This window comes from Varroa jacobsoni, unplaced genomic scaffold, assembly GCF_002532875.2.
Source record: "Varroa jacobsoni isolate VJ856 unplaced genomic scaffold, vjacob_1.0 scaffold_448, whole genome shotgun sequence".
NCBI classification, from domain to species: domain Eukaryota; kingdom Metazoa; phylum Arthropoda; class Arachnida; order Mesostigmata; family Varroidae; genus Varroa; species Varroa jacobsoni.
The window spans coordinates 487,491-497,047 of NW_019213350.1; positions in this window are offsets into that span (position 1 = coordinate 487,491).

A 9,557-nucleotide genomic window follows, 5' to 3' on the forward strand; every position below is an offset into this window, starting at 1 on the left:
GGTTGGCGCGCGTATTCCAATATCGGTCAAGCTGATTAGGATAATAGAGTATTTACAGACGATTGACTCAATCAACTGCTTTCGAATTGTAACTAGTTCAAAAGGCACAACCCGAATAAGCTAAAACAACTTACGCGAGGAATGAACCTACTCAGCACGACGGGCCTACAAGCGACATTGATTAATAGCGGGTCTGAAGCGTAAGAGCGTTTCAATCAGACGTTTCCTTTAAGTATAATCATAGCTTTCGCCATGTAGACGAAAGGATTCTATCCATAAAAGAGCAAAATAGTTTTATAAACAGAGAATAAATGCTGCCACCTCTTTAGACTCATGAACCTCGCATTGCCAACGCATCCAGTCTTAATTAAGTGCTGTGCAGTGCACTCACTAAACCTAGCTTTCTTTTTTCCTATCGCAAAACATTCTACACGGCCTATGGGGTTTGAGTGACCGTCACTGTACTGCCTTATATTGTGCTTGTTGAAAAGGAAAAATAATGAGGAAGTAGAAATGTCGAAGATCCACTGAGCACCTTCTGGTCGTCAAACATCAAGGCGCAATACTTGACGCCTATCAAAGCTGTTACTGAAGCCGACTCAGGTATTACTGTCACATTTGCGAATGATCTCACTCCGTGTCGTTACGAGCCCTCGTTATACTTTATCGAATTGGGCTAGCAGTTATTGCCGCTGTTTTCACGGGCCACTGTACATCTCCCTTCGAAAAATCGATGCCAATGTGCGTTGTATTTAGTGTTAGTATGCGATGCCTTTAAGGCACTCAGCCTGGTTAGCTCAATTTCTCTCTACCGAAAAGATAACCCTTTTTTTGCGGTATCCAAAAACCGAAACTGGGATTGGCACTAAGGATTTGAGCTTCAACCCGCTCTTACAAACTACGTTCTTTCTTTCTCCATGTGTCTCTCTTTCCCTCCGCTATTCGAAGTGCAGCTACAGATTACGCACGTATACCGATTTTCGCCAGTCTGCCGTTTCCCGAAGCTATCTTCGTATGTACGTTACACTATGTAGAGTTGACTTTGAGAGAAGATCTGTTCGTTATTTACAACTTTCTCATTAGATATACATATATATACGTATATATATGCACAATTTTTGCTTCCTGCTGCTTGAATTTTCACTTTCACACACAACTTTGTGTTGATCTGCATGGAAAAACGTATCCGTTCTGGACACGATATTCTTGCTGTGAGAAATCCGTCTTTACCAATATTGGTATAGGTTTGTTTCTCGAGCAGCTACCGTTCATTCAATAGCACCCCATCGTAATTTTCCTAAATGATACGATGATAATGAACCCGGATCTTTGAAACCATTGGGAGCGCACACGGCGTCGTTAGGATTTGCTTGTACCATTGGAATTATTTATAGTCGTGCTATGAAAAGCGGCATATCAAGAGCCCTACATGCTGTCATGGGGCGGAAACACATTACACGCGTAGCTCGGAGCTCGTTCAGACCCACCACTTCAATTTAACAGTGAGTAATCCAGGTACAAACTATGAATGTACACAAATTTCAATGAGTCAAAACTCAAAAAGTTAGTAATTAACAGTAACACTCCATAGTAAATGCAACAATGAAACATACATAACACACGGACATAATTCAGTGACGTTATGGCGGATTATTTTGTTTTTCCACCCTAGATTTATCCTTTTTCCTTTGTTGAGAGAAACAAGAACTCAATTTGTTCAATCTTCACTCTTCTATTTCGTTTGTTCTTCCTCCGAAAATCTTCCCGAAAGTTGACTAGAGAAAAACCACAGCACAGAAATTTGAGCGATTTTGCGCTACTAAAGATACCATGACGCGCTGTTGAAATTGATTAGACCGCTTAAAAGAGACGGTCGGTCGCTTGGCTTATCCTAGATTTATAACGATATGCCTAATGGCGATACCGGACGTAAAACTCGAAACATGGAGACTTACAACGATACAATGGTGGTACAGTTAGTACAATAGCAGCGATGGCGGACCTGTGATAGTTGAGCTGAATGGAATAGTAGGTGTACATTTATAGCTGATAAACTTTCGGCATGCGTGGCTCGGCGCGCGGAGTTTGAACTCTTACTTCACGCTGGAGCTTTCGCCCTCACGACGGCCTGCCCGCATCTGGCGTGGAAGATGCCGAGGTCCGTTTCTCTAGCCCCTTTTGTCCCGGTTTGATCGTCGCTGGCGCGCGGATTCGAGCCCCTGCAGCAGCGCCATCTAGGAGGCATCTCAACAGCTTCGTAGAGCACTAAAGCGGAGTCTTCATCCGAGTTGAACACGCCCCTAAATATAGCTGGCAAGGAAGCGAGGAAGGCAGCCACATTTGGTTTTCTACGTACAACACCGTTTGCTTACCCCACTGTCTGGTCTGCGTCCCTTTTATACACATACACACCCACGACGTACGTTCCCCAGGGTAGATCTAGATGGAAAGGCTAAATCCAAACGCCGTTTCGAAAATCGTGTTACACATGTGTTACGCTGGTGTTTCGATTTGCTGTTGACGATAGAACGATGGAATCTGGGACTGAGGTAGATTTATTGTCCTGTTTCGTAGTGATATATACGCCGTCGATTCTGTATGCTCGTTAGACACTTTCGGTCAAGTGCTCTGGAAGAACAATTGCCAAGTGGAAGTGTGCCAAGATGGTACTGGGGGCCTCTAAACTCTGAACATATACCAACATGGAGTTGTAAAAACATTGCCAGTAGAAAAAAATTGCTAAAATAGATATTATACACAAGACAACAAGACCTAGGTTGTAGGAAGTAGGAAGACTGGATTGCTTATTCATGATTTCAAATAAACTTGATAGACGTCAAGCAATACTTACTTTTATTCAATAATAATTTGTTTTTGAGATATAATATCGTGTCTGAATGTCCCAAACATTTGATAACAGGATCTACAACTCCATTTATGAAACTCTAATTCTTCCCTAGTAAAAATCTAAAATGTAATTCGTGTCCAAACATAAACCAGCTCTTAAAATAAATATCGTTATCTTTAGTTTAATGTGAATTAAACAGTTGTGTCCCCTAAAACCTAAGCAAGCAGATGTTCCTACCTTTCCAAATACAACCCAAAACACGCCGTGTGTCGTGTACACCTGTTGATGTGGCAACTGGTTCTTCAAAATAAACTTCGTCTACGGATTTTTTGAATAACTGCGTAACATTTTTATACGTTAATAACTGTAAAGATAGCGTTAATCTCTGATGTTCAACAGTTTGGAAGAAGAAGCTTAATTTAGCTGCATACGAAGCAGATTATCAATAGTGCGGATGGCCTATTCAGACTCGGTTTAGATAAAGCGAAATGAATAGATTTGATCCGATATTCAAAAACACCCGCGGGATTTTGCGATGCCTCATAATCGTGCAGCACTATACGTTAAGCAAATGAGTGTGAAATAACTTATTATACAGCAATGGTAAAATGTATCCAATCGCTTCACTAGGTCACAAACCCTTTGAAGTATTTTGTAAAGCGCTGACTCAAATATTTCGTCGTGGCGGCGTAAAGAGATTTCTTCGAGATTTGTCCTGGTCCTGTTGAGAAAATGGCTGAGTAATCGAGTCCTATTTGTCTTGATCTTGTCTTTCAAATCATGGTTAATTTCAACCCACCGCGCATTAGAGAAGAAAGACATTTTGCCGTTCTTGATTTCTTATGTTGTTGAGATGTGCTTAATTCCCTCTTTTATTCCGCACAAAGAACAAATACAGCGACAAAATGTAAAGACATTAATGAGCACAAACCCGTGGTTTTCACATGTTATTATTCTCTCAGGATCTTTACCAACGACTTGAGTATATAGATTGTGAGGCTGCAGAAGTTCAACACTGAATCAACGTACATTGTATGTCTTATTTACATACAGACTTACTTCGTACTTCCATCGATTAGCGCTCATGAACCAATCGTAAAAAATAGTCGATCCTTTACTATTATCGAAAACTCTTGCCAGCGTTGTTATGGCTGCAGTAATTTAATTAACCCTACGGTATTAAATAAACCTGAATACAAATTATGATAGCTAGCCCGCGTCGCATCTTTGACTTGTTGACAGGATTGCGTGACCATCACAAATAGAAATAACATTGTATGTGTTTATCAAACATATGGCCTCAACGAAACTAATGAAACACGGAGAGTTATTTTACGACTTAAACAGATGCGTTCGACTGTTATGAGCTTTCATCCGTTATATTTCTAAAATCCATATCGTTGTCCTTACTCGAAGAGATAATCCTTCGCACAGATTCAGTTTTATAGACACAAACGTGACTATTCAATGGCAAAGGGAGTAAACGGCCTGAAAGCAGTTGACAGCCGCCTTTTAAATCGGTTGAAAGGCGCGCCCGAAGACAATACTGTGTAAACTGCTTACAATTCAAAACGGCCATCTCGCTTGCTACTGTTTGCATTGAGCGCCTGCGTTACACTCGTCTCAACATGGTTTCTTGGTCGGTATTGTTTTTCAAAATCATTCTATATAAAATTCATATAGAGATGGTCAAACGACGACGTTTTAGCAAGAGAAACTAATGTAGAGAAACACAGCATTCAGGCACATACTATTTTTCCGGTAGCGACGTAACGTTGATGTAACAATAACGTTTATTCTAATTGTGCCAAAAAACGCTAAACGTCGGATTATGCATAGTTAGTAGCAGTCCAGTGACGGGAGATCTCCTCAGGTAATTCTCCTTGGCTTCTATCGAGTGATTATCGCTGTCATAGTTCTAAAAGATTAGAAGGTTTTATCGAGTCTTCCTTTATAATCCAGGAAATATGAAGTCAGCGTGCTATTTCCTAAGATTGGAATGTTACTGAATACCTGTACCTGCCAAAAGCTCTTCGTTCATATACGAACTGCTAGCGTAATGTTCTTCATGTTGCGTGTTTGCAGCAGTCAGCAGACGAACAACACGTGCAACGGCCCACGTGCCAAAGCCTCGATCAAAACAAGTAAATTCATTTCTGATCCGACCTATTATACTAATTATCACAGTAGACGTCTCTCTGTACCTGCCCACACAATGTATCGCGCAGTACAAGTCAGCGAAGCAAAACTGGAATATTATTTGATATATCTGCCAGCAAAAGTAGTTTGATCTGTTTGTCTGTATATCAAACCAAAAAAAAAAAAAAATATATATATATATATAAGCGTAATTATCTTTCTTAATATTTCAGTGACCCAAATTATTAATGTTCTGTTCGAATAATTCATGGAATAGTTTGGAAGCGTTTCTTACATCAATTTTTTGCTGTGCTTTTTTACGGTGGTGAAATGTTATTTGTCTTTATGAAGTACTTTTAAAAAACTAAGTGAGTTCCCACCAGCAATTAGAAGTTGAACATGTTATGTCATTAGTCGTCAACTTAGCAATGACTCCTTTCACTTTTGCTTCGGACAAATATTTAACCTAAATTCTAAACATAAAGAAGAAAACCTGATAATTATTAAACAGTCCAGTCAAACAAAATGAGTAACTTTTGAAGTACATGCCGTTAACAAACAGAACCCGACTAGCGAATAATTCTAGTAGTATTCTAGGAATTTGTGCATAAAACCTGCTGAACTTACTTTAAAATGAATCAGTTCAAAACGACAAACAGCTAGTAGTCACGAAAATCAACATCTAGTATTCATTTTTTGTCCCTGAAGACCACAGCGTTGTGGAAATTCATCGAAAATTGGTGAAGAGATTAGGCAGACAGGCCTTAAGTGCAAAGAGCACATAAATGGTGAAAACCGGGGAATGTTGAAGGCCAAGGAAGAAAAAAATCAGATGTGAGGACTCAAAAAACAAAAATGTATTGACGCAATGGAGTAGGCTTCCCACAAAAGCAGATTTTAAAGTCTAAGTTGAGGGAACTGTCAGCCAAAGCTGGGATTTGACATGTTATTGAATCATAACCCAAACACAGAAAATACATCAACTGAATGAAAAATTTCCAGTGAAATATATTTAAGTCAATTGGATATGCGTGTGATGTATTCCACGTTTAGTTTGCGAAGCTGTAATTAACAGCCCCCCCCCCCCCCCGCCCCATGGAGCATGCAGTCGCCATGGTTCAATCTTTACCGCCAGTCGAAGAGGCACCAGGCAAGGAAATGGCGTTGCTTTGCAATGGCAATGTTTAAACGTACGGTGATGGTGGCACTTGCAATAAACGTAACGGGCATTTGCTACTATGACATGCTCGCCAAAAATAAAACAATAAATGCAGACCTGCAATCTTAAATTCCCCGAGAGATACATCGACCGTTCGCACGGCAGTCTAAAGTACCCATTTGAACACACCCACAGCCGTGCCTCAATCACTTCGTAGATTGGGCAAAGGAATCTTGAACGTTGGCTTCAAACCGCTTAATCTCCCGACCAAAGTGACAACTGGAGAGCAAATAATATCGATACACTTCGAAAGGCCGTAGACAGAGAATTTACATATGTGAACGCGAACGGTAGATAAATGGCTGCCCAAAAGCTGCCAAAGACACTACGGAAAATTACAGTGAATGGTATAAAGATACGGGTCAAACTGTACTACGCGGATGACGACGTGTACGAGACGTCAGACGCACATTGGTCTATTGTGTCTTTTTTGACGGTTGTAGCCTCAAATTATTAGCGAATATGGCATTTCTTTAAGTTCGTGGGTATTGTGCAGAAAACAATCATATTATTCAGTTTTGCCGCTACCATTATATATTGGAGCCAGAAAAAAGTTATGGGGTACCGTTGTCCTAATATTAGAAATGATTAGCTTGTTTCAAAACAGTTCTCGAGCTTTTAAATATTCTTCAATTCCAATCAATTTGTTTATATTAAGATTTCCATTTTTCATCTCTTAACCGTATATAAAATGTTCAAAATAATTATACTATTTATTCCTAACTAATGAGCATGCACACTAGTGCCTAAAATGGTCCTATATAAATGTGTTTAAGGTATTCGCTCGATATTAGAATAGCTTGGGTCTCACCCCTTTATTAAATATTGGAGGTAATTTAGCCAGCTCGTTCATCCCTAATTGTCTGAATGCTGATAAAATGACATTGACGGATTTTTACGGTAGTTTCATTAACCGGTTAAAGATAGTACTTTTCTATTACTTCGATTATATAATGCATCGGCAAAAAGTAACCTTGGCTAATCGTTTTCAAACTGCGCATTTCCAGAAATGCAAAATCCCTGAGGTAAAATTATTATCTATTTGAGCCGTAGCTGCTTAAAAAAAGTATACCTTCTTAATCCTTGTAGTCATAACATTGTACGTTTCCACTGTGTATTGTTTGAATTTATGGGATCACCCTTAGGCGTAAAAGACCAATGGAAATTAGAGATCTGAGCAGATTTTAAAACTGTTATAACATTGTAGTTAAAAAAAAAAAAGGAAGGTATCTCTGGATATATTCATTTTTTGCTTGGTGATATGTTCTTAATAAGTAACCTTTCACCTATATTGAATTTGCCTAACAACGGGTATGAATGAGTATATGTTATATTGATGATACGCGGTATCGAAGACGCTTTAGGCTGACATTTGCTTGTCTTCTGTTAACCACTTACATGATACAGTAAGTTGGACACGGGTCGCTGACAGTAATTTCTAATGAATTATCATATAGAGGGTCGACATTTCCTTTATGCGTCGGCGTACCTTCTTTACTTGCAGACCGTTTAAGCAATTCAATAAAAACGTTACTTCTACCCAACTCTATGTAAAAATTCTGGTTTCATTTTGCCTGGATTGTTGTGCGAAAGCGTCATTCGCTGTTAAAGACTTTCTGAGAAGGAGCAGCGCGGAAACTTTTGTTTAAACTCCGTTAAAGTGGCATGGCTGTTCAATACTCGCAGTTACCGTGCCACTGTTCTCCAAAGTTGTTATATAGATTAATATCGGGTGGTAGACTGTGTCTTGTAGATCGAAATTTAATAGAACCTTCTTCTCACAACTGTACAAAGCTATACTGAATCAAAATTGGACGTTAAAGCTTATATCAGCATAACTTCATCCTGCATTCATAAAACAACAACAACAGATGCATACAAGTTTTTCGTTAGCTCGATATATAGGCTTGATTTCAGCAACCGATATTACGATATGTTTCCTTCAAGAGGGAGCTGGTCCAGGTGATGCACTGCGCCGGACCAATCAGTGCGTGTGTCAGGTGGAAGAATCAAGAGAATAGTATAGCCTTTATCTGGCTTCGTCTGCTTAGAACAAACGAAACTAGAAAATTTGTTATCAATTCACTAGCTAAATAATCGTCTCCAGTACCTAGTCAGCTCCTCAACTACGTTCCCTAAATATAGTGTACTGATATAGTTTGCAAGGTTAGCGCCCATAAACGAATCAAGGGTTAATTAGACTATAAACATGATTCTGTCAGCCAGGCCCCTAACTACACATTGGAATGACGCGCATGTCATTTCAGCAAAGGTACCATTAAAGTAAGCTGGTCCTTTTTCAACTCTCGAGTTTCCGAATGATGTTAGAGCAAAAGACTTGGCCAGAATCACTAAGTTAATAGCAAAAAGCTCAACGTTGCCGATACTATAATGTAGGTATTTTACACCATATTCTGCATAAACTCAACAGTTATGGCTTTTCTGCGTAATTCTTTTCTCCTGTTGGCTTAAGCTTATCGATAAGCTTCTGTTAAGTATACATTCAAGTATCATAATGAACTAATATATATAATTTAATATAATTTCGTTATAGAATGATGAAGAGTGAATAGCTGCTTCGCCGCAAAACAGTTTATATCCAATGCGTGCATGAAAAAAGGGTCAGACGAAAAAAGTATAAAACCTCGTTTTGTATGTGTAGCAACGCTACTGAACACTTGAATTTCATAATAATAATCATATTGTATAATCACTAGTACCTACTCCCATTTCGTGCAGAGCGTGAAATTTAAGGAAATCAATTTTTGGACAGAGCAATTTTTGTTCGACAAATGGTAATGGCATGCTACTCAGTGTTTGTAACGAATCGAGAAACAACTAGCACCAGGCTCGCTTGGCCTAATAAAGTGTTTTGCTTGTAATTATTTTTTCAGAAAACTCAAACCTTGAGACTTACACATTTTCTCCGCATGAGTATAATTCGGACAATTATTATTTAACATATAGGTGTACATGAATATAAAGTATATTAAACAAGGTGGCTCAGAGGCGAGGCGTTTGGACGTTTCAAATGCTAATCTGAGGACTCCCATATAGTTTATAGATAAGCTAGCGTCACCCACTTCGTAGTACCCCCTGCGGACTCGCAGTTTTTGGTAAAAGCTGCACAAATCGTGATAATCAATGTGGTGTTTTCATGGGATTAAATTGTCCACCTGTCCTTTATAGGCCTCGGGGTGCGTTAAAAAACGTCGGGCCGATGTTCTCTATGTTGACGTTCGCTCTTGCAACAGGGCGCTGACGCTACTGAACGATCGTTCTGCAGTAGATTTTCAGTGAACAACGTAGAAGCGTGACACGTGTACCACACAGTGTTTCGTGAACCCCCTA